This window comes from Rutidosis leptorrhynchoides, chromosome 1 (assembly GCF_046630445.1).
Source record: "Rutidosis leptorrhynchoides isolate AG116_Rl617_1_P2 chromosome 1, CSIRO_AGI_Rlap_v1, whole genome shotgun sequence".
Classification (NCBI taxonomy): Eukaryota; Viridiplantae; Streptophyta; class Magnoliopsida; order Asterales; family Asteraceae; genus Rutidosis; species Rutidosis leptorrhynchoides.
The window spans coordinates 635,416,238-635,444,180 of record NC_092333.1 but is presented as its reverse complement, the minus strand read 5'-3'; positions in this window follow the sequence as shown (position 1 = coordinate 635,444,180).

Sequence of the window (27,943 nt, the reverse complement as noted above, 5' to 3'; positions counted from 1 at the left end):
GTCAACAGATTTGATCTTGGTTAAATTCGAGTTCAATTCAATGTTATGGAATCAATTGAGGTTACAGTAAGCTTATAGGTTCGATTTGAAACCATTTTTGTATAGAACCCTTTGTCTAAAACTTTCAAAAAAATGAAAATCATATTTTTTTTATAAAAAAAGCAGCGACAGCAGCGAGCTGCTGTTTTCTTTTTTTTTTCATTTTTATTTTTATTTTTATGATTCAAATTACACTATATGATGTTATTAATATTTACATGTATTAATTAAAACCATAAAAATTCGATATTGTGGGTTTGGAACACTTCCTGGTCGACTAAATTAACAAAGAAAAAGACAAGGGGAATAGAAATATAATCTAGTTAAGTACTTTGGGTTTGATACATATTCAAGAAAATAGAATCGGATGAGTGGTAAGGCTGTTTGTGTGTGTTCGAGTGGTTGTGGGTTAGAGCCCGGGGGATGGCAATTTCTTTTCTTTTTAGTGAGCTATTTCACTAAGGTAGTCAATTTACTTATTATATTTATTATTATTATTATTATTATTATTATTATTATTATTATTATTAATAATTATTATTGTTGTTGTTATATTTATGATTAAACTTATAATTAGGTGTAGATACAAAAATGAAATATTATTATCGTTACTATCATTAAATTATTATTATTATAACTACTACCACTAATATTATTCACTATTATTAATATTATAAAAGTTAACAAATAAAAATTAAAGTGAATATATGTAGATGCTAATAATTGTAATATTAGAAATTTTGATGAGAATAGAACTATGAGGACGATATGTATGATATTACTAGGGATAAATTCATCTGTATTGACAATAGATAATATTAAGGTTAAGTATGAAATTTATCTAAGTTCATGAATTATGCATGTACGTATAACATAGTTTTGAAAATTTATTGTAAGTATTATTACTAATATTACCATATGTATCATTACATAATTTTTAGTATTATTATTATTACCAACAAAATACTACTGAAATTATCATTATTAGTATTAGTATGATTATCCTTAATAGGATTGTTATTATTAAAAGCTATTTTTATTGTTATTTTTTTTTTTTTTACAAAAATTATTATTTTGTTATCAATAAAACTACTAAAATTATTATCAAGTATTATCTATATCATTATTATTAAGCTAATATTATTTATGAAAAATGATAATTTCAAATGACGTTGTTAAGATTATAAGTAATAAAATAAAGAGTATAGATATAAAATTATATTTAAAATTACATAACTTAACTATATTAATAATTATATAGATATATATATAAAATGAAGATATTTAAATAATTAATAAACCTGACAAATTATTAAATATAACAAATACAACAATGATAATAATATATAAACTTATTCGATTACAAATATGTGTATTAATAAATATACAATGGTATAGGTTCGTGAATCCGAGGTCAACCCTACACTTGTTAAAATGACGTAATATGTATTTTTACTACAAAATACATTAGGTGAGTTTATTTGATTCCCTTTTACTCTTTATATTTTTGGGCTGAGAATACATGTGCTGTTTTTATAACTGTTTTACGAAATAGACACGAGTAAATGAAACTACATTCTATGGTTGGATTATTAAACTGAGTATGCCCCTTATTAAGTCTGGTAATCTAAGAATTAGGGAACAGACACCCTAATTGACGCGAACTCTAAAGATAGATCTATCAGGCCCAACAAGCCCCATCCAAAGTACCGGATGCTTTAGTACTTCGAAATTTATATCATGTCCGAAGGAGGATCCCGGAATGATGGGAATATTCTTATATGCATATTGTGAATGTCGGTTACCAGGTGTTCAATCCATATGAATGATATTTTTGTCTCTATGTATGGGACGTATGTTTATTAGAATTGGAAATATGAAATCTTGTGGTCTATTAAAATTATGAAATGATTATTTATGTTAAACTAATGAACTCACCAACCTTTTGGTTGACACTTTAAAGCATGTTTATTCTCAGGTACGAAAGAAATCTTCCGCTGTGTAATTGCTCATTTTAAAGATATTATTTGGAGTCATTCATGACATATTTCAAAAGACGTTGCATTTGAGTCATTGAGATCATCAAGATTATTATTAAATCAGTTATAGTTAGATATATTATAAAATGGTATGCATGCCGTCAACTTTGGTTGTAATGAAAGATTGTCTTTTCAAAAACGAATGCAATGTTTGTAAAATGTATCATATAGAGGTCAAATACCTCGCGATGTAATCAACTGTTGTGAATCGTTTATAATCATTATGGACTTCGTCCGGATGGATTAGGACGGGTCCTTTCAAATATGATTTTCGACGAAAAAAAAATATATTAAATGATTGAATTATCAGAAACATTGAATTATGATTACAAGTCTCTGTTGAGAGGTCCACTATGATTTGAGAAAATCTATTCCTCTTAACGATATTCAGAATAATTTGTAAAGCTATTTATAAATAAAAACAAAAAGTGTCATTTACGAAAGTTAGACAAAAGTTAGTGGAGAATTGGTTTCCATAATATTCTATTAATCTATTTTCAAACGTACAAAGACGTTTTCAGTTTAAAAAGAACTTTATTATTAAAACGTATATAACTTTTATAAATATCTAGAATCACTTTTGACAACTCATTACTTAACCAGTATAATAAATATAACGATATTTATATTTTATTTCATTAAATATATATAACGATTTAAATTAATATTATATATATTTATACGCGTATTATACATACATAGTTTTTTATACTTTTACTATACTTTAACTTTACATTTACTTTACTTTTACTTTAATAATTCATACTTTAATAATTCACTTTAATAATTCATACTTTAATAATTCACTTTAATAATTCATACTTTAATAATTCACTTTAATAATTCATACTTTAATAATTCACTTTAATAATTCATACTTTAATAATTCACTTTAATAATTCATACTTTAATAATTCACTTTTATAATTCAAAAATCTATTATAAATAGAATTCAATAGGTTTCATTATTTCATAAAAACTTGAAAATATATTTTTCTAAACTCTCTCAATTGATATATATATATATATATATATATATATATATATATATATATATATATATATATATATATATATATATATATATATATATATATATATATATATTTGCTCTGTATTATTTCAATATATTATTAGTATACATAAAATATTACGACGGAGTGCTGTACGAGTGATTTCAAAATAGTTTTTTTGAATGACTCGAAGCTAAGGAAATTATGGGTTATAGCTATGGAGGTGATGGGTATGGTTCATGGGTATGATCGTGAGGTCAATCTAGTGTTTATCATCTCCGTTGCTTCTACGTACTTTCCTGCAATATTGAATCTCAATATTGATACGTTCGTGAATCCGAGGCCAACCTTGCACTTATTAAATGAAGTTTTATGTATTTTTACTACGAAATACAGTATTGTGAGTTTCATTTGCTCCCTTTTATATATATTTTTGGGACTGAGAATACATGCGCTGTTTTTATAAATGTTTTACGAAATAGGCACAAGTACTAAAACTAATTCTACGTGGGTTTAAACCAGAAATATACCCTTAGCTTGGTAACATTAAACTACTTGTCTATGTACAGTAGGTGCGAATCCTAAAGATAGATCTATTGGGCCTGACAAACCCCATCCTGACTATGGGATGCTTTAGTACTTCGAGGTTATTTTAAACACACCTGATCTGGTGTACTTCAGAGGGTAAAACATGAACGTTAAGGCTTGTTACCGGGTGCCTACAACTTATAGAATACTTTTATACACTTGCGAGTGTACATATATTTATAAACGGAAATCTTGTGGTCTATTAATATATTGAAATGATTGTTATGATAAACCTGTGAACTCACCAACCTTTTGGTTGACACTTTAAAGCATGTTTATTCTCAGGTATTAAAGAAATCTTCCGCTGTGCATTAGCTCATTTTAAGGATATTACTTGGAGTCATTCATGGCATATTTTGAAAGACGTTGCATTTGAGTCATTGAGTTCATCAAGATTATTATTAAGCCAATTATAGTTGGATGTATTATGAAATGGTGTGCATGCCGTCAACTTTCATTGTAAAGAAAGTTTGTCTTTTAAAAACGAATGCAATGTTTGTAAAATGTATCATATAGAGGTCAAATACCTCGCGATGTAATCAACTATTGTGAATCATTTATAATGTATATGAACGGGTCCTTTCAGTTGGTATCAGAGCGGTGGTCTTAGCAAACCAGGTCTGCATTAGTGTGTCTAACTGATAGTCGTTAGCATGCATTAGTGAGTCTGGACTTCGACCGTGTCTGCATTTCAAAAGTTTTGCTCATCATTCTTGTCGGAAATTACCTGTTTATCATTCTTAGTCTAGACACATCTTATTGCATTGATTGCATGAATAGTGTATAGAAAAAATTCATATCTTAGCGTATCTGCTAATTCATATCTTAGCGTATCTGTTACTGTAAACTTTACCTGACATATTCCGTAACTTCCTCCGTAATCTACGAAACCTTTCGCTCTATATAATTAGAATACCACCCGATAGCCTGAAAATCATTTCATATCGAAAAATTCTTTATTCAATCGTACGAAATGGAATTCGTCATTAGTTCAAGTCCCTCGGATTCCGAAATGGAATCCCACTCAAGTTCCGAAAGCAGTGTGACCGGAATGGATCAACCAATTAGTCATCATCTATTCTGGATGAATTGGGGATGGGTTCGTAGCCTCCTTAATCATTGGAGACAAGAAGAAGGTGATCCCTTCCATCCACCACATTGCCCTCTTGGCGAAGAACCTGAAGCACTTACCGGCGAACCTATCCGAAACACCATTTTCTCTCTTATTTCTAGAGTATCTCGTCACGATTACATACTACACCAAATTCTAGATTTTATTTATTCGCTCGTCCGAACCGACAATCACCCCGGTGTAATAGAAGAAGTCAACGAGCTTCGCGCTCGGGTAGTGGCTTTGGAGAATATGGTGCAAAGGTTACAAACACCAGCAGCAGCACCAGCAACATAAACAGTACCACCATCAGCAACACCAACAGTACCATCACCACCACCAACAACAACATCCACATCCCACACCGCAACATCACAATATGTATCTCAAACATCAACGTCATACGCCCTGTAAATATCCAAGAATATCAACAACAACAAACGATGAAGTATTAATTCATAAACTTCATTGAAGAGATATCTCTGCGGCAGTTATGTAATCTCCAAAATCTTAGAGATTATTTAATTCTGACCGTAAATCGGATGAGTGAACGGAGATGGTAGAGTAGAAACTTTGATTGAAAATGGTGTACGATTTACAAGCTAGAATTGTTTTACCAACAGCATCAACAGGACCGTAGCATCATCAACACAGTCAGTGCCGTCAGTATCGTCAGAATCAACAGCACCTGTAACATCACAAACTCTGTCAGTTCAAGAATCATTGTGGACATCATTACGAATCAACAACAAATATATTGTATCAACGAGTTATGAAGTATTAACTCATTTCCAATCGAAAGATTTATATGTATATTTTATATGCATAAATTTTTAAACCATAATAAATCTTCCCGTACTAAGCTATTATGTGTGAATCTTAACTACTCAATTAATATTACAAATATGCAATGATGTACGTCCTTCGTCCGCAACTTAACCATCGTTAATTACAATCTCTGTCTCAATTCAATAAAAAATCCAATTTATAATAAATCAAGTGTATTATTCGAATATATGTTTGATTTTACGCTTTCATCATCGATGTACTCGAAACTTTTCAAATAACATCATTCGTACCTTGCGAAGTTCACAAGAATTTCACGAAAACCAACAAATAACAAAGTAATGATTCATAATTTCAATATTATTGAAGAAATACTTATGCAATTTATAAAGTTTTAGGGATTACTCAATTCTAGTTCCAACCATAAAACAAATGAGTTTAATTTAATATTAACTCATTAAATCTATATTACATCTAAAGAAAATATACACATATATTTTCATAAAGACTGTAATAAACTTCTTTTGTACAAAATATTAATTGTGAAAATTTTTTTAACGGGTAGGTAATACCCGAGAGATATATAAATTCACAATTAATATATTACATTTTTTGAAACTGATTCAGCAATCATCAACTATACTCCCTACTTTCACAACAATATCCATTCTTTCATATAAATCAAAACAATCATACTCATTCAAATTCAATTACATATTCTGATTTTGAAATCGCATAATTCAATTCGAAATATAACTCGTATCATCACTCTTAGATTCCTATATCTTTCAAAGCTATACTTTGACTTCAAAACTGTGTTAGAACATCATATGTATTAACGATTACAATATGTGCTCAAACCCTTCAAAATTCCTGAAGACACTTCAACTAAGGAACAATCGAGATGATGATCCAACCACATGTTACCCACAGTTATACACCTGAAAAACTCTCAAAACCCAAGTCATAGTTCGACACGTATCCGTGTTAGACCCTTTGGCATTTACCAGCTAAAATAACTTTTCAATTCCGTTTCAAAATAGACAGTTTTGTCACAGCTCCAGCAAGTCATCTTCGACTTCTCAATCAAAACAGTCTTATTATAACCTCGATAGATACGTTTCCCTTTCGCCAACGTTACCGGGGAATCGTTTATTTTAACAACCCGTCCTAATCCTCCTGGACGATGTCATCAACATTTGGTTCCATTGCGATGATCGACTCCAAGTAATGTCCTTAATATGAGCTAATGCACAGCGGAAGGTTTCTTTCATACCTGAGAATAACATGCTTTAAAACGTCAACATAAAGTTGGTGAGATATATAGGTTTGATGCTAGTAGCGTTATAACTATGGACCACAAGATTTTAAGTTTATACATAATACACTCCTCGTGTATAGAAAAGCAGTTGAGCACTTGGTAACCATACTTAACTAAAAGTCACAGCAGCATACTCTTAAATAAACCCTAAACCGTACCAAGTGTAGTAACGAGAACGAAGTACTGTGCAACCGTTAAATGCTGGTCATCCAGTCCGGTTGGGGATGTCAGCCCGATAGATCTATCAACAGGATTCGCGTTTACGCTTCTCACGTAATTAGCAGTTACCAAGTATAAAGAGATATGCCATGGTACAACTCAACTGAGAATTTAGTTTTATCACTTGTGTCCATAACGTAAATCATTTATAAAAACAGCGCATGTATTCTCAGCCCAAAATATTTAGAGTTTAAAAGGGGACTATATACTCACCATACTGTATTTTGTAGTAAAAATACATATAACATCAGTGAACAAGTGTAGGGTTGGCCTTGGATTCACGAACCTAAATCATTGGTATATATATATATATTAAAACGTATATTTGTAATCGAGTAAATCTATTTATTATTAATAATTTATAAGTTCATTATTTATTTGTATATTTTCATTTTATATATGAAAATATTAATATAATTAGATTTTGTAATTTAAATATGTATATACTTTTATATATATATAGTCTTTTTTTTTGACATACTTATAGTCTCAACAACGTCATTAAAACCTTTATTGTTATAATTATAATTATTTTAGTAATAATAATATGGATATTAACGATAATGTTAAAATAATAATTTTTAAAGATTACAAAAGGATAATTTTAGTAAAAATAATATTAATGATAATAACTATTAGTTATAATTATTCCTATAATGAAAAATTCATAATCATAATAGTGTTAGAAACAATAATAATAATAATTAATGCTAACAATATTAACAATAATAACAATAATAATAATAATAATAATAATAATAATGATAAAAATTACTACCTCTCAAAATAGGCTGAAAAAAATAAGAAGATACCACTGGCGAGACTCGAACCCTCGACCTTTCGAACAAACCAAACTCGCCATACCCATGCTCTACTTACTAATTTCAGTTTTAAATACCGAGTTAAATTATTTAACCACTTAATTAATTAGTGGCCCAACAGATCATATATTTCAGTCCAACACACAAGTAGAATTTACTCGGCCCAACTCGAAACACAATTATTCGGCCCAGCAATAAACCTATATCCATTTAATTGTGGTAGCTTTTATTGTTGATAAAAAAAATCCGCCAGGGACTGGTTTCGAACCCTCGACCTTTGGCTGACGCACTAACATTCCAACCATCTCTCTATCCGTTCCTTAAAGATTTAATTGGCACATAAACTATTTTAATTAGTTCGTATACCAGTTTCCAGAACCAACGGACAATTGAAACAACAAAGTTACTCGGCCCATTAACAATTCTATTTGTCATCGGCCCACAATTATTTCTGGATTGCGAGAGGAAATGAACGACTTAGCAACAATATAATATCATGCCCTAATCAATTCAAGTGGGGTTCTAATTATTAAAATGTGTCGGCCACTAAATATCAACAAACTCCACTTACATAAAAATATTAATAAGGTAGTATTTCATAATAACTGCACCCATGTTTCCAAAACTTTAGCTGGCCAATTATTACTTAATTGTCATCGTCGCATAGCAGTGAAGAGTATCAACAATGGTGGGTTTTGATTCATGATTTATAATAGGCGGGAAAAAAAATAGATTCGGTGATTTGGTGGGTGTTTTGGATTCATGAAGAAAAATAGGAGAAAAGATAGGTGGTGGTTCACAATGAAGTAAGGTGAAAGCTCGATGATATTGCAACATGAAACCGAAACTTGAAGATTATGGTGTTCGATTGAAACAGAAAACAAGTGGGTTTCGTTTGGGTGTTGAACAAAAATAAAAAGAAACAGTAGTAGTAGCAAGTGCTCACATATGGTAGTTACAAGCACGATGATGGTTAAGTTTGTGGGTTGTGGGGTTCTCGATGGTGGACGGCGGTGTGAGGGAGATGTTATGGAGATATATCTGTTATAAGTTTTTATCTTCCTGTTAATTCGATTTTTGGCATTAGGGATAATTATCAGATGGATTTAAATGATTAATGAATCACAAAAGTTGTTCCCGATTGCTTTTATAATAGAAAATGAACTCGACAGGAATTTTGTGAAGGGAAAGAAGACAACGAGAAGAGATAAAAAAAAAATCACGGGTTTTAACATGTGTTGGGACATTATTGAGTAAATCTATCAATTTGATACAGTAATATCAATTAGGTATAGTTGGAAAAGGATTTGAAACAGATAGAATCCTAATCGTATTTATATCTATATTTTTATCTATACTATATACGAATTTTTATATATATAAAAGCTATTATTTTTATAACTGTTATATATGTCCATATATATTTATATTTATCAATATTTGTATATGTAATTATATATATATGTATATATATGTCAATTTCTTAATTTTTGAAACTAATTATTATAAATATATTAATACTAGTAATACTAGTAATAATTTTGATAATAACAATAATGACTTTACTAATAATTGTAATTATAATTATAAAAGTAATTAATTATTATTCATAATAACCAATAATATTTAAATTACAACTAAATAATAATTTTAATCATTCTTATAGTAATATTTATATTTAAGGTTTTTATCATAATCTTAAATTTATTAAGAATTTAATATTTAATATTTTTAACTCAATTAATTAAATTAAATGTTATTAATTCTATATACTCTTATTTATATATATTTATTTGGTTACATATTTATATCATGCTATTATTAATATTAATATTAATATATTTACTTTGATAATACTATTAGCATTTATAAACACGGTTCGTGAATCGTAGAAAATAGTTAAAGGGTAATTGGTTACATAAATACAGATTTCAAACTTTCCAGACTCAACATTACAGATTTTGCTTATCGTGTCGGAAACATATAAAGATTAGGATTTAAATTTGGTCGGAAATTCCCTGGTCGTTACAGTACCCACCCGTTAAAGAAATTTCGTCCCCGAAATTTGGTAGAGGTTGTCATAAATAACAATAGGAATGTTTTCATGACGAATATGAGATAATAATAGAGTTTTATCATTATTGGATAAAACGTTTCGATCATGTGAAATGCACGAGTGAAGCTATCACAAAAGAATGAAATGAGTGAATATGGAATTGTTTTAACCGATGACGTGATTAGGATTGATTTCCAGAATTTAAGGGATTTAAAGAAAATCTTATGTAACAAGATTTGGCTCTTTAAGGATAAGAATCTTCTTTAATTTAATGTGGCAATCTGTTTTGATTTCCCTGTCGGATATTTCACTATAAATCTTCCTCCTCCGTTTCCTTATTCTCCATACCTTCTATTCTTGCTTCCTCTACTCATTCCTTAATATGCTTCATCCAATCCTGATTCTTATTATACTTCTAACTTTCATATCTTCCATTCTTCTCTTTCATCTGTCGCCAGAAGAATCTATTCACTTTTATGATTTCTTTGGTATTATAATGTTTCTAATTCTCCCGTGTCTTTACGTTGCAATACGTATTGATATACACGGTTTGTAATTTCTGAGTGGTTGTTGATTTTGATATCTTCCTTTATATTTCGATGTTCCTGCTTTTGTCTTCTATAATCATTGTCATCCATAGTTAATATTTTCTTCTATTTGCTGCGATTTATACTCCAATTTCTATTTCGGGACATTGTCCCTTCGTTTCTTCTTCCCGTCCTCAAGTCAAGCGAGTAATGATCCGAAATTCGTAGGTATGAACATAGCTAATGCTCTTAGAAAGAAAGGGTATTGGCAAGATTTTGATTTGTTAAATTACCAGAATACCCTGGAAAAGATAGAGCTATCAAAACGATACGTTCCTAATACATTTGGGAATTGGACAGAATGTAAGAGCCGTGTAACATGGCACATGATGACGGTACTGTGAATCATCACATTCCATTAGAAACTTAACATAACTTACTGTAATATAATGAAGTTGATCAAGTTTCATTATATTATATTAATTCATGCATCAGTTCCCAACACTGCTTCAGAACATTCCTATTTTAGACTCGAAGGTTTTAGAACTTAGAAACTAACACAGTTTTTTTTTTATATTGTAATACAGATATTACGGAGAAATAAATGATTTCAGATAAGGATAGCTGTGAAAACATCTTCAGAAATATTGAGGATATTTATAATGAAAGATATGATAATATCTTGGAATTTCTAATGTCGAAGGATGATGATGAAGATTGACCCGAAAGGGTTTAGATTCGGAAGCAAGGTGTTCACTAAAGATTTCATTAGAAACAGAATCATCTGGATTCTTTAAATACAGAGTTTGATCCTTGTATTTGTCCTTGGTCTCTTTCATGGTTAGTTCAATCCGATTTTCAATACCAAATTTTCCATCGGGTGTTTCCAACACCTCCTTCTTTATCATCAACTTTTGGTCATTAAGACCATCTACAACATGCTGCTTCGTCAGCATTTTCAAAGTTAACGAATTTGGGTAGTTGGTTTTCAAACCGAGGTGATTTTAAGAGATTTGTGTTTTTAGATGATTAAACGCGGATGGTAGTATGGTGGAAAAAGGTTCTCCAGTAACGACAGAAAAAGGATACGTATTTATATCGAGATGATAATAAGACTAGTTTTACTGAGAAGTCAAAGTGGAGCTGTGTTAAAAGTGGCTAATTTGGAAAGAAATTGCAAAGTTATTTTGGGTAATAATAACACTAAGGAATTTACACTGCTACGTGTTGACTCAGTTTCCGAGAGTTTTCAGGTGCATAACCATATGCAGGAATCTTTCTTCCGTAGACGAGGTGCGACTGGTTCAACTTCTCGATCGAGGCGTTTTCAAGAATCGTGAAAAGTTGTGAATGCGAATTGTAATCGTCAAGATACGAATGAGGTTTAAAATAGAATCAAGTGGCAAACTTGAAGAATTGTTTAGTTTCATATGTTATAATTAGCATTTTAACTCATTTTAATTTTCCAAAGTTAGCAGTCCAATAGTCCGATTGTCCAATAGTCCAATAAATTCATATATAAATTAGATATATAATATTTGAATTACTTAATACGTATCGTGACCCGTGTACCGGTCTCAGTGTCGATCACAACTCAAAGTATATATATATTTTGGAATCAACTCCGACCCTGTATTGCCAACTCCCACCTTCACATATAGAGTGTCTACGGTTGTTCCGAAATATATATATAGATGGGTCAATATGATAAGTCGAAACCTTGTATGCGTGTCCCGTTATTTAAAGTGCATAAAATAAATAAATAAATATCATGACCCATTATACAACGTGTTGTCTCAGAATTAATCCGACGTATTGTTGTACATGTGTCCCGACAGTATGTACAATACAGAAATTAAAATTGCGAGAATGTAAATTGCGATAAATTAAATGTTATTCAGTTAGCTGGGAACAGTTAGCCGGAACAGTTAGCGTGGAATCCTTAATAGATTTTCAATTAGTTTAATCGTGCGTTTCTATCAATTTTTAATTTGTCCAATGTTTCTTCTTTATGCCACTTGTTGGATTCAGATAGGTAAAAAAAAAAAAATCCAAATATGAAATTTAAATGGAAATGGTTAATCTAGGATGAACGGATACGTATATCGGTAGTTGTAAGTAGGATAATAAATGATCATTGAATCAGATTCGAAGAATGTACAGTGTAACTTGTTAATGTGAATTCTAAATATTCCTCGGGTACTACCCACCCGTTAAAATATTTTCATCATTAACAGTTTGTAAGAAAGAATTTTTAATTACGGTCTTTATGAAAATATACTTGCATATATATTTTCTTCAGATATAATTATGGATTTAATGAGTCAATAAAATATTAAACTCATTTGATTTATCGTTAATACTGGATTACATGATCTCTAAAACATTAGAGATTTCATAATCACCATGTCGAACGAAGATATATGAGGTAGAACGTTACGTAAAGAGAAGGTAATCGATGTAAAACGATATATAGAACGAGGATTATACTTGAAATACAGATGATGATATTGAGGCGTGTGATGTTGATATCCGAGGTACAGATCGTGATGTTGAGATTTACGACGTGATTGTGGTTGGGGTGTTAAGAGTATTGTCGGCGTTGATGATGATGATACGGATTATGCTGCTGGTACTGCTGCTGATGTTTGTAACCTCCGCACCAGGTTCTCCAAAGCCGTCACACGAGCGCGTAGTTTGTTAACTTCCATTATGCCGGGATGATTGGCGGTTGAGGCGAGCGGATGAATAAGATTCGAAATATGGGATAGTATATAATTGTGACGAGATACTCGGAAAAGAGAAGAGAAAATGGTTTCCCCGAACAGGTTCGCCGGTAAGTGTTTTAGGTTCATCGCCAAGAGGCAATTTAGTGAATGGAAGGGATCTTCGATGTGAAATGATTTTCAGGTATCAAATGATATTCTGACTATATAGAATATCTATATATAATCCTAAAGATTTTGTAGACTACGGAGGAATTTACGGCATATGTCATGCAGGTCTACGGATGCGCCAAGATATGAATTACTAGATACGCTAAGATATGAATTTTGTCTATACACTATCAATGCAGTAAATGCAGTAAGACATGTCTAGACTTATGAATGATAAGCAGACAATTCCCTAAGGATGATAAGTAGATGATTTCCGACTAGATATGATAAGCAAAACTTTTGACATGTAAACATGGTCAAAGTCCAGACTCATTAATGTATCCTAACAACTACTAGTCAGACACACTAATGCAAGACCTGGTTCGCTAAGACCACCGCTCTGATACCAACTTTAACAACCCGTCCTAATCCTCCTGGACGATGTCATCAACATTTGGTTCCATTTCGATGATCGACTCCAAGTAATGTCCTTAATATGAGCTAAATGCACAGCGGAAGGTTTCTTTCATACCTGAGAATAACATACTTTAAAACGTCAACATAAAGTTGGTGAGATATATAGGTTTGATGCTAGCAGCGTTATAACTATGGACCACAAGATTTTAAGTTTATACATAATACACTCCTCGTGTATAGAAAAGCAGTTGAGCACTTGGTAACCATACTTAACTAAAAGTCACAGCAGCATACTCTTAAATAAACCCTACACCGTACCAAGTGTAGTAACGAGAATGAAGTACTGTGCAACCGTTAAATGTCGGTCATCCAGTCCGGTTGGGGATGTCAGCCCGATAGATCTATCAACAGGATTCGCGTTTACGCTTCTCACGTAATTAGCAGTTACCAAGTATAAAGAGATATGCCATGGTACAACTCAACCGAGAATTTAGTTTTATCACTTGTGTCCATAACGTAAATCATTTATAAAAACAGCGCATGTATTCTCAGCCCAAAATATTTAGAGTTTAAAAGGGGACTATATACTCACCATACTGTATTTTGTAGTAAAAATACATATAACATCGGTGAACAAGTGTAGGGTTGGCCTTGGATTCACGAACCTAAATCATTGGTATATATATATATATATTAAAACGTATATTTGTAATCGAGTAAATCTATTTATTATTAATAATTTATAAGTTCATTATTTATTTGTATATTTTCATTTTATATATGAAAATATTAATATAATTAGATTTTGTAATTTAAATATGTATATACTTTTATATATATATAGTCTTTTTTTTTGACATACTTATAGTCTCAACAACGTCATTAAAACCTTTATTGTTATAATTATAATTATTTTAGTAATAATAATATGGATATTAACGATAATGTTAAAATAATAATTTTTAAAGATTACAAAAGGATAATTTTAGTAAAAATAATATTAATGATAATAACTATTAGTTATAATTATTCCTATAATGAAAAATTCATAATCATAATAGTGTTAGAAACAATAATAATAATTAATGCTAACAATATTAACAATAATAACAATTATAATTATAATAATAATAATAATAATAATAATGATAAAAATTACTACCTCTCAAAATAGGCTGAAAAAAATAAGAAGATACCACTGGTGAGACTCGAACCCTCGACCTTTCAAACAAACCAAACTCGCCATACCCATGCTCTACTTACTAATTTCAGTTTTAAATACCGAGTTAAATTATTTAACCACTTAATTAATTAGTGGCCCAACAGATCATATATTTCAGTCCAACACACAAGTAGAATTTACTCGGCCCAACTCGAAACACAATTATTCGGCCCAGCAATAAACCTATATCCATTTAATTGTGGTAGCTTTTATTGTTGATAAAAAAAATCCGCCAGGGACTGGTTTCGAACCCTCAACCTTTGGCTGACGCACTAACATTCCAACCATCTCTCTATCCGTTCCTTAAAGATTTAATTGGCACATAAACTATTTTAATTAGTTCGTATACCAGTTTCCAGAACCAACGGACAATTGAAACAACAAAGTTACTCGGCCTATTAACAATTCTATTTGTCATCGGCCCACAATTATTTCTGGATTGCGAGAGGACATGAACGACTTAGCAACAATATAATATCATGCCCTAATCAATTCAAGTGGGGTTCTAATTATTAAAATGTGTCGGCCACTAAATATCAACAAACTCCACTTGCATAAAAATATTAATAAGGTAGTATTTCATAATCACTGCACCCATGTTTCCAAAACTTTAGCTGGCCAATTATTACTTAATTGTCATCGTCGCATAGCAGTGAAGAGTATCAACAATGGTGGGTTTTGATTCATGATTTATAATAGGCGGGAAAAAAATAGATTCGGTGATTTGGTGGGTGTTTTGGATTCATGAAGAAAAATTTGAGAAAAGATAGGTAGTGGTTCACAATGAAGTAAGGTGAAAGCTCGATGATATTGCAACATGAAACCGAAACTTGAAGATTATGGTGTTCGATTGAAACAGAAAACAAGTGGGTTTCGTTTGGGTGTTGAACAAAAATAAAAAGAAACAGTAGTAGTAGCAAGTGCTCACATATGGTAGTTACAAGCACGATGATGGTTAAGTTTGTGGGTTGTGGGGTTCTCGATGGTGGACGGCGGTTTGAGGGAGATGTGATGGAGATATATCTGTTATAAGTTTTTATCTTCCTGTTAATTCGATTTTTGGCATTAGGGATAATTATCAGATGGATTTAAATGATTAATGAATCACAAAAGTTGTTCCCGATTGCTTTTATAATAGAAAACGAACTCGACAGGAATTTTGTGAAGGGAAAGAAGACAACGAGAAGAGATAAAAAAAAAATCACGGGTTTTAACATGTGTTGGGACATTATTGAGTAAATCTATCAATTTGATACAGTAATATCAATTAGGTATAGTTGGAAAAGGATTTGAAACAGATAGAATCCTAATCGTATTTATATCGATATTTTTATCTATACTATATACGAATTTTTATATATATAAAAGCTATTATTTTTATAACTGTTATATATGTCCATATATATTTATATTTATCAATATTTGTATATGTAATTATATATATATATATGTATATATATGTCAATTTCTTAATTTTTGAAACTAATTATTATAAATATATTAATACTAGTAATACTAGTAATAATTTTGATAATAACAATAATGACTTTACTAATAATTGTAATTATAATTATAAAAGTAATTAATTATTATTCATAATAACCAATAATATTTAAATTACAACTAAATAATAATTTTAATCATTCTTATAGTAATATTTGTATTTAAGGTTTTTATCATAATCTTAAATTTATTAAGAATTTAATATTTAATATTTTTAACTCAATTAATTAAATTAAATGTTATTAATTCTATATACTCTTATTTATATATATTTATTTGGTTACATATTTATATCATGCTATTATTAATATTAATATTAATATATTTACTTTGATAATACTATTAGCATTTATAAACACGGTTCGTGAATCGTAGAAAATAGTTAAAGGGTAATTGGTTACATAAATACAGATTTCAAACTTTCCAGATTCAACATTACAGATTTTGCTTATCGTGTCGGAAACATATAAAGATTAGGATTTAAATTTGGTCGGAAATTCCCGGGTCGTTACATTTATATTCACCACATTAGCAATAAACTTACCAACAACTTCATTGATCTTTGACTTTCCAAAAAAAAATCATTATAATTATCGAAACCCTATCATATACTCATTCATACCTTATAACAAGAATTGTCATACCAATTATTGAGAATCAGCAATCAGTATTTTAAAACCTCGCAGCATGTCTACATCAACAATTACATATACACACAACGTCTACCTCCAAGACTTACATTCTTTGAATGAGAAATTTCTGAAAAACGCCCTAAACTGCGAACCAGTTCTCAAAATTTTGATAAATGCTGATGAAGCAGCAAAAACTGTAAACGACCTTAACAGTAAAAAGTTGAATGATAAAGGATAGTATATTGGCAAAGCTCAGAAAAAGAGAAGCTTTGGAACTGGAAAACGGATTGAGCAAAGTATGAATGAGGCTGTGGACAAATCACAAAGGCTGAACCTGCCTTCAAAGAATCCAAATGATTCAGTACTTGCTGAAGTCATTAACGAATACCTTGCTCCTGACTCTAAACCCTTGCGAACAATATCCTTCATCATCCTCTGATATTAGACATTCTAAGATATCATCGTATCTTTCATTATAAATATCATCCATACTTCTGAAGATATTTTTATAATTATTCTTATCTGAAATCATTTACCTCTTCGCGCTATCTGTATTATATCATAAAAGAAACTATTTTAGTTTCTAAATTCTGAAACATTCGAGTTTAAAATAGGAATATTCTTGAAGAAGTGTTGGGAGCTGAAGCATGAGTTAGTATAATATAATGACACTTGATCAACGTGATTATATTACAGTAATTCATGCTGAGTTTCTAAATGAAACATGATGATTCACAGATCATAACGTCATCATGTGCTATGTTACACGACTCTTGTATTCTCTTTGATCTCTAAATATCAAGAAAATATTTCTTGATGATTCGGCCTTTTTCGAGGTATTCTGGTAATTTGACAAGTCAAGATCGTGTCATTACAATTTCCTTCCTAGAACATTAACAATGTTCATTCCAAAATTTATATCTGCGAATTCTGGACCATTACAAGCGGTGCTTAATTGCAAGAAGAAGAAACGGAAGGACAAAGCTCCGAACTAGAAATAGGAGTATAAATCATAGCAAATAGAAGAGATCATTAACTGTGGATGACAATGATTATAGAAGAAGCAAGGACTTTGAAATATAAGGGAAGATATAAAACCCAACAACAACCCAGAAATCACAAACCGTATATATCAATGCATATAGCAATATAAAGACACGGGAGAACTAAAAACACTATAAAACCAAGAGTATAGTAGAAGTAAATAGATTCTTCTGGAGGCAGATGAAAAAGAAGAGCGACAGATATGAAAGTGAGGAGTATATCAAGAATCAGCACTGGATGAAGCATATTGACAAATACTTTAAAATATGAGTTGAGAAGGTGTGAGTTGTAAGAAAACAAATGAGGTGGATTTATAGTGAAATATCCGACAGAGAAATAAAAATGGATTATCGCATTAATTCGAAGAGGATCATAATTTCCTTAATCGCCGAATAATCAAATCCAATATAGATTACAAAGATTTTCTTTTCGGAGATCAATCGTGATGACGTCAAAAGATACGACGAATCACTATTATCTTATTTCATTCATTTACGATAACTTCACTCATACGCTTCGAGTAATCGAATTATTTTATCCATTCTTCTTGAACATGATAAAACTCTATAATCGTTATAATAACATTCTCATTGTTAGTCATGACGACCTCTATCAAATTTCGGGGACGAAATTTCTTTAACGGGTAGGTACTGTGACGACCCGGAAATTTCCGACCAAATTTAAACTTTAATCTTTATATTATTCAGACACGATAAGCAAAGTTTGTTAAGTTAAATCTCAAGAATTTTAAACTGTGTTCATACATTCATTATAACCACGACCAAATTCTGACGATTCACGAACCGTTATATATAAATAGATATGTATATGTATATATATATTATAACTTGAGAATATTAATAAAGTATTAAACGTATAATACTTTACACGAACGTATTTGTTTCAATATGATTTTCGACGAAAAAAAATATATTAAATGATTGAATTATCAGAAACATTGAATTATGATTACAAGTCTCTGTTGAGAGGTCCACTATGATTTGAGAAAATCTATTCCTCTTAACGATATTCAGAATAATTTGTAAAGCTATTTATAAATAAAAACAAAAAGTGTCATTTACGAAAGTTAGACAAAAGTTAGTGGAGAATTGGTTTCCATAATATTCTATTAATCTATTTTCAAACGTACAAAGACGTTTTCAGTTTAAAAAGAACTTTATTATTAAAACGTATATAACTTTTATAAATATCTAGAATCACTTTTGACAACTCATTACTTAACCAGTATAATAAATATAACGATATTTATATTTTATTTCATTAAATATATATAACGATTTAAATTAATATTATATATATTTATACGCGTATTATACATACATAGTTTTTTATACTTTTACTATACTTTAACTTTACTTTTACTTTAATAATTCATACTTTAATAATTCACTTTAATAATTCATACTTTAATAATTCACTTTAATAATTCATACTTTAATAATTCACTTTAATAATTCATACTTTAATAATTCACTTTAATAATTCATACTTTAATAATTCATACTTTAATAATTCACTTTAATAATTCATACTTTAATAATTCACTTTTATAATTCAAAAATTTATTATAAATAGAATTCAATAGGTTTCATTATTTCATAAAAACTTGAAAATATATTTTTCTAAACTCTCTCAATTGATATATATATATATATATATATATATATATATATATATATATATATATATATATATATATATATATATATATATATATATATATATATATATATTTGCTCTGTATTATTTCAATATATTATTAGTATACATAAAATATTACGACGGAGTGCTGTCCAAGTGATTTCAAAATAGTTTTTTTGAATGAGTCGAAGCTAAGGAAATTATGGGTTATAGCTATGGAGGTGATGGGTATGGTTCATGGGTATGCTCGTGAGGTCAATCTAGTATTTATCATCTCCGTTGTGTCTACGTACTTTCTTGCAATATTGAATCTCAATATTGATACGTTCGTGAATCCGAGGCCAACCTTGCACTTATTAAATGAAGTTATATGTATTTTTACTACGAAATACAGTATTGTGAGTTTCATTTGCTCCCTTTTATATATATTTTTGGGACTGAGAATACATGCGCTGTTTTTATAAATGTTTTACGAAATAGGCACAAGTACTAAAACTAATTCTACGTGGGTTTAAACCAGAAATATACCCTTAGCTTGATAACATTAAACTACTTGTCTATGTACAGTAGGTGCGAATCCTAAAGATAGATCTATTGGGCCTGACAAACCTCATCCTGACTATGGGATGCTTTAGTACTTCGAGGTTATTTTAAACACACCTGATCTGATGTACTCAGAGGGTAAAACATGAACGTTAAGGCTTGTTACCGGGTGCCTACAACTTATAGAATACTTTTATACACTTGCGAGTGTACATATATTTATAAACGGAAATCTTGTGGTCTATTAATATATTGAAATGATTGTTATGATAAACCTGTGAACTCACCAACCTTTTGGTTGACACTTTAAAGCATGTTTATTCTCAGGTATTAAAGAAATCTTCCGCTGTGCATTAGCTCATTTTAAGGATATTACTTGGAGTCATTCATGGCATATTTTGAAAGACGTTGCATTTGAGTCATTGAGTTCATCAAGATTATTATTAAGCCAATTATAGTTGGATGTATTATGAAATGGTGTGCATGCCGTCAACTTTCATTGTAAAGAAAGTTTGTCTTTTAAAAACGAATGCAATGTTTGTAAAATGTATCATATAGAGGTCAAATACCTCGCGATGTAATCAACTATTGTGAATCGTTTATAATGTATATGAACGGGTCCTTTCAGAGGTAAAAGTCGATATGAAAAGTATGCAAGTAGTAAGTCGGTCCGAAAGGTTGTCAACCTAAGTCATAGGTTACTAAGTCAGTATATTGTTCTCAAAAGTTTAAAAGTGAATAAATTAAGTCTTAAGTATCATCATCATCATCATCATTCGTAAAAGCTAAAGTAAGTTTTCAACAAAAATAGAGATCGAAACAATAGACTGACTTCGGACAGATTTTACGACCCCTATACAAATCAAAAAGACGTGTGGTCAGTGGCCAAGACTCCGTATATGAGTCGTCTAACCGCTATCCAATTTTCAGATCCTAACTCGATGTAGTTTGACCGTGGCGACGGTTCAAGCGTGAGTATGTCAGAATTTTAGCACGTCGTTACAAAGGCGTAGTGATTTTCGGAAGGCTATAAATCCTAAACTGTATATCGGATTTAGGCGATTCCTAAATGAAAAGTCATCTACTCAAAATGAACTATCTGAAAATCAATTTTCCAGAAGTCCCAGGAGCCTGATCAGACCCAGAAAAACATAAAACATGTGCTCCAGTGGGTTTCTTGGTGCTTGATGCTCATCGCGCTTCTCATCCTTGATGCGTGTAAGCTTTAAGTGTACAAATCTTTGATGTTTTAGCATAACTTTGACCGAGTTTCAACCATCAACACACAACTAAGAGTAAAAGCTAAAATTCTACAAGTTTTGAACATCAAGGTTGCCTCTTTATTGCATAAACGCCATAAAGCTTCAACCTTTGTCCTTTTGACACAAGTTTTATGCATCTTCATCATATGAGATGATGAAGAATTGATCTTTATCATCACAAAAATCACAAAAAGGTTCCAAGTAAGTGAGATCTACAATGATAACTTAGATCTCAAGTATTAAGAAAACCCTAAGCTAGAAAGCTTGGATTTTTACAAGATTAATGAGACCATAAGCTAGAAAGCTAAGATCTAGTGAAAGTAATGAGACCATAAGCTAAAATGCTTAGAACTTTAACAAAATAATGAAACCCTAAGCTAGAAAGCTTGAATCTTTAATGTTCTTGAAGATCCTTAAAGCAAAAGCTAGATCTACAAGTTAGATGAAGATCATAAACACAAATTTTGATCTTTGTAACAAAACAAAAAAATCATAAGCTAGAAAACTTAGATCTAACAAAGTAAATGAAGATTCAAAGCTAGAAAGCTCGAATCCTTCATGTTCTTGAAGGATTCAAATCAAAGTTTGAATCTTCAAGATATAACAAGATCAAGAAGCTAAAAAGCATGATCCTTGCATGATGATGATGATGATGTCGATATTAAGAAGAAGAAAAGAAGAAGAAGAAAATTTAAAACTTACACTTTTTAGAGTGAGAAAGACTAGAGAGAATTAGAGAGTAAGTGTGTGTAAAATGTGAATGAGATTAATTGTGAAATGGGTGAGATTTTCTTGGTATTTATAGGGTGGTAGGGGGTGTTTGACTGTAGGTTTATGGGGATAAGGGGGACACCTTTTTTGCTTTTTGGTTAGTGGTGGTCTAAAGGTGGTGCTTATGTTAGGATCCCATGCAATAATTGTGATTATGGTTAACAAAAATGCTAGTATATTTCCGAGAATAAATGAGTTTTTGTCTTACATTTATATGAGTCATAAACTTATTAAAATTGGACTAATTAAATAGTCCATTAGCTAGAGTAGGGTGGGCTAAAGTCCAATAAGGTAGAAAGTCCAACAAGACTAACTAGTGAGCATAAGTAAATTACTAAGCGTAATTAAGCATCCAATAAGCCAAGTAATTATTATTAGAAAATAACAATTAGTATTACGTCGTCATAATATTCCAATTATGACAAAAGTTAAACGTGTACCAAGTACATAGCTCGTTCTAAACGTCAAGTGACACTAATGGTCATAAAAGCATTCGGGGACCAAGTTAAGTGATCAAACACTTAATAGCACGTTGTAAGATATTAACGGAAGTAATTAACATGGATTAAGATCCCAGAGCATAAAATAGCTCAGTACGCACATATACCCGGATTCGTGAAAGTATAGATCACAAAAATATAAGTCGAAAAAGTCGAGTCGTTACATAATGGTTCAATTATTTAGTGGCACTTTTTGATATCTCTCAAACATAATTCTATTATTGGTTTTTTATTTTAAAATTTTGTATTGAATGCGAATATAATTGACTATAGTTTCATTTCAATGATAATTAATGGCCGCAGAACGCATTTTAAACACATTGCGTTTGTCACATAATTATGCTGAATTATGTGACCAATGTGATAAATTAATTTCGGTTGAAGTTTGGACCCATTTTCGCACGATGATTAGAGAAAGGCACTACGAGCAAGACTTCCTAAAGGGTTTATGCCATTCGTAATAGTTTGAACGACGAAGAAGTCGTTTTGCTATTATTAAATGGTGAATTTTGAACTTTTAGATTTTACGATAATTACTACCATTGCATTTGAATTTTTATGCATATTTAAATACCATTTTGATACTTTTTATTTTTGTAACATTGAATTTAGGTACATTGAGAATCTTTTTGAGGTTAATATCACCCCACTAGCCACAAATCCTTAAACGTTTTGCGACATCTTGGTTTAATTGTTCAATTATTTAGTGGCAATTTTTGATATCTCTCAATTCATAATTCTAATACTATTTTTGGTTTAAAATTTCGTATTGAATGCGAATATAATTGACTATAGTTTCATTTCAATAATAATTAATGGCCCATAACACATTTTTGAACACATTACTTCTGCCACATAATTATGCTGAATTATGTGGCTAATGTGATAAAGCAATTTCGGTTGAAGTTTGGATCAATTTTCGCACGATGACTAGAGAAAGGCACTACGAGCAAGACTTTCTAAAAGGGTTGCTGCCTTTCGTAATAGTTTCAACGCCGAAAAAGTCGTTTTGCTATTTTTAAAATGTGAATTTTGAACTTTCAGATTTTTCGATAATTATTACCTTTGCATTTGAAATTGTATGCATATTTAAATACCATTTTGATACCTTTTATTTATGTAACATTTAATTTAGGTACATTGAGAATCTTTTTGCGGTTAATATCACCCCACTTGGCACAAATCCTTACACGTCTTGCGGCATCTTGGTTTAATTGTTCAATTATTTAGTAGCACTTTTTGATATCTCTCAATCCATATTTCTATTATTGTTTTTATTTTAAAATTTCATATTTAATGCGAATATATTTGACTATAGTTTCGTTTCGATAATAGTTTATGGCCGCAGAACACATTTTTGAACACGTTACCTTTGCCACATAATTATGTTGAATTATGTGCCCAATGTGATAAATCAATTTCGGTTGAAGATTAGATCCATTATCGGACGATGACTAGAGAAAGGCACTACAAGCAAGACTTACTAGAGGGTTGTTCCCATTCATAATAGTTTCATCGCCGAAAAAGTCGTTTTGCTATTTTTAAAAGGTGAATTTTGAACTTTCAGATTTTACGATAATTATTACCTTTGCATTTGAATTTTAATGCATATTTAAATACCATTTTGATACATAGTATTTATTTAACATTGAATTTGGGTACATTGAGAATCTTTTTGAGGTTAATATCACTCCACGAGCTACAAATTCTTATACGTTCTACGACATCTTGGTTTAATGGTTCAAATATTTAGTGGCAATTTTTGATATCTCTCAATCCATAACTTTATTATTGTTTTTGTTTTAAAATTTCTTATTGAATGCGAATATAATTGACTATAGTTTCAGTTCGATAATAATTAATGGTCGTAGAACATATTTTTGAACACATTGCGTTTGCCACATAATTATGTTGAATTATGTAGCCAATGTGATAAATCAATTTAGGTTGAAGTTTGGATCCATTTTCGAACGATGACTAGAGAAAGGCACTATGAGCAAGACTTACTAAAGGGATGCTGCCGTTCGTAATAGTTTCAACGCTGAAAAAGTCGGTTTGCTATTTTTAAAAGGTGAATTCTGAATTTTTAGATTTTACGATAATAATACCATTCCATTTGATTTTTTTTGCATATTTAAATACTATTTTGATACTTTTTATTTATGTAACATTGAATTTAGGTACATTGAGAATCTTTTTGAGGTTAATATCACCCCACTAGTCACAAATCCTTACACATTTTGCGACATCTTGGTTTAATGGTTCAATTATTTAGTGGCACTTTTTGATATCTCTCAAACATAATTCTATTATTGTTTTTGTTTTACAATTTCACATTGAATGCGAATATAATTGACTATAGTTTCATTTCGATAATAATTGATGGCGGCAGAACACATTTTAAACACATTGTGTTTGCCACATAATTATGCTGAATTATGTGGCCAATGTGATAAATCAATTTTGGTTGAAGTTTGGATCCATTTTCGCACGATGACTAGAGAAAGGCACTACGAGAAAGACTTCCTAAAGGGTTTATGCTATTCATAATAGTTTCAACGCCGAAGAAGTCGTTTTGCTTTTATTAAATGTTGAATTTTGAACTTTCAGATTTTACGATAATTATTACCATTGCATTTGAATTTTTATGCATATTTAAATACCATGTTGATACTTATTATTTATGTAACATTGAATTTAGGTATATTGAGCATCTTTTTGAGGTTAATATCACCCTACTAGCCACAAATCCTTATACGTTTTGCAACATCTTGGTTTAATGGTTCAATTATTTAGTGGCAATTTTTGATATCTCTCAATCCATAACTCTATTATTGATTTTGTTTTAAAATTTTGTATTTAATGCAAATATAATTGACTATAGTTTCATTTCGATAATAATTAATGGCCACAGAACACATTTTTGAACACATTGCGTTTGTCACATAATTATGCTGAATTATGTGGCCAATGTGATAAATCAATTTTGGTTGAAGTTTGTATCTATTTTCGAACGATGACTAGAGAAAGGCACTACGAGCAAGACTTCCCAAAGGGTTGCTGCCGTTCGCAATAGTTTCAATGCCGAAGAAGTCGTTTTGCTATTATTAAATGGTGAATTTTGAACTTTCAGATTTTATGATAATTACTACCATTGCACTTGAATTTTTATGCACATTTAAATACCATTTTGATACTTTTTATTTATGTAACATTGAATTTTGGTATATTGAGAATCCTTTTGAGGTTAATATCACCCCACTAGCCACAAATCCTTATACGTTTTGCGACATCTTGGTTTAATTGTTCAATTTGTTAGTGGCAATTTTTGATATCTCTCAATTCATAACTCTAATATTGTTTTGGTTTTAAAATTTCGTATTGAATGCGCATATAATTGACTATAGTTTCATTTCGATAATAATTAATGGCCGCATAACACATTTTTGAACACATTATGTCTGCCACATAATTATGCTGAATTATGTGGCCAATGTGATAAATCAATTTTGGTTGAAGTTTGGATCAATTTTTGCACGATGACTAGAGAAAGGCACTACGAGGAAGACTTACTAAAAGGGTTGCTGCCATTCGTAATAGTTTCAACGCCAAAAAGTCGTTTTGCTATTTTTAAAATGTGAATTTTGAACTTTCAGATTTTTCGATAACTATTACCTTTGCATTTGAAATTGTATGCATATTTAAATACCATTTTGATACCTTTTATTTATGTAACATTTAAGTTAGGTACATTGCGGTTAATATCACCCCACTTGCCACAAATCCTTACACGTTTTGCGGCATCTTGGTTTAATTGTTCAATTATTTACTGGCACCTTTTGATATCTCTCAATCCATATCTCTATTATTGTTTTTGTTTTGAAAATTCGTATTGAATGCGAATATATTTGACTATAGTTTCATTTCGCTAATAGTTTATGAACGCAGAACACATTTTTGAACACGTTACATTTGCAACATAATTATGCCGAATTATGTGGCCAATGTGATAAATCAATTTCGGTTGAAGATTAGATCCATTATTGGACGATGACTAAAGAAAGGCACTACAACCAAGACTTAATAGAGGGTTGTTGCCATTCATAATATTTTTATCGCTGAAATAGTCGTTTTGCTATTTTTAAAAGGTGAATTTTGAACTTTCAGTTTTTACGATAATTATTACCTTTGCATTTGAATTTTAATGCATATTTAAATACCATTTTGATACTTTTTATTTATTTAACATTGAATTTAGGTATATTGAGAATCTTTTTGAGGTTAATATCACACCACTAGCCACAAATCCTTATACGTTTTGCAACATCTTGGTTTAATAGTTTAATTATTTAGTGGCAATTTTTGATATCTCTCAATCCATAACTCTATTATTTTTTCTGTTTTAAAATTTCGTATTGAATGCGAATATAATTGACTATAGTTTCATTTCGATAATAATTAATGGCCACAGAATACTTTTTTGAACACATTGCGTTTGCCACGTAATTATGCTGAATTATGTGGCCAATGTGATAAATAAATTTTGGTTGAAGTTTGTATCCATTTTTGAACGATGACTAGAGAAAGGCAATACGAGCAAGACTTCCTAAAGAGTTTCTGCCGTTCGTAAAAGTTTCAACGCCGAAAAAGTTGGTTTGCTATTTTTAAAAGGTGAATTCTGAATTTTCAGATTTTACGATAATTATTACCATTGCATTTGAATTTTTATGCATATTTAAATACCATTTTGATACTTTTTCTTTATGTAATATTGAATTTAGGTACATTGAGAATCTTTTTGAGGTTAATATCACCCCAGTAGCCACAAATTCTTACACGCTTTGCGACATCTTGGTTTAATGGTTCAATTATTTAGTGGCACTTTTTGATATCTCTCAAACATAATTCTCTTATTATTTTTGTTTTAAAATTTCGCATTGAATGCGAATATAATTGACTATAGTTTCATTTCAATAATAATTAATGGTCGC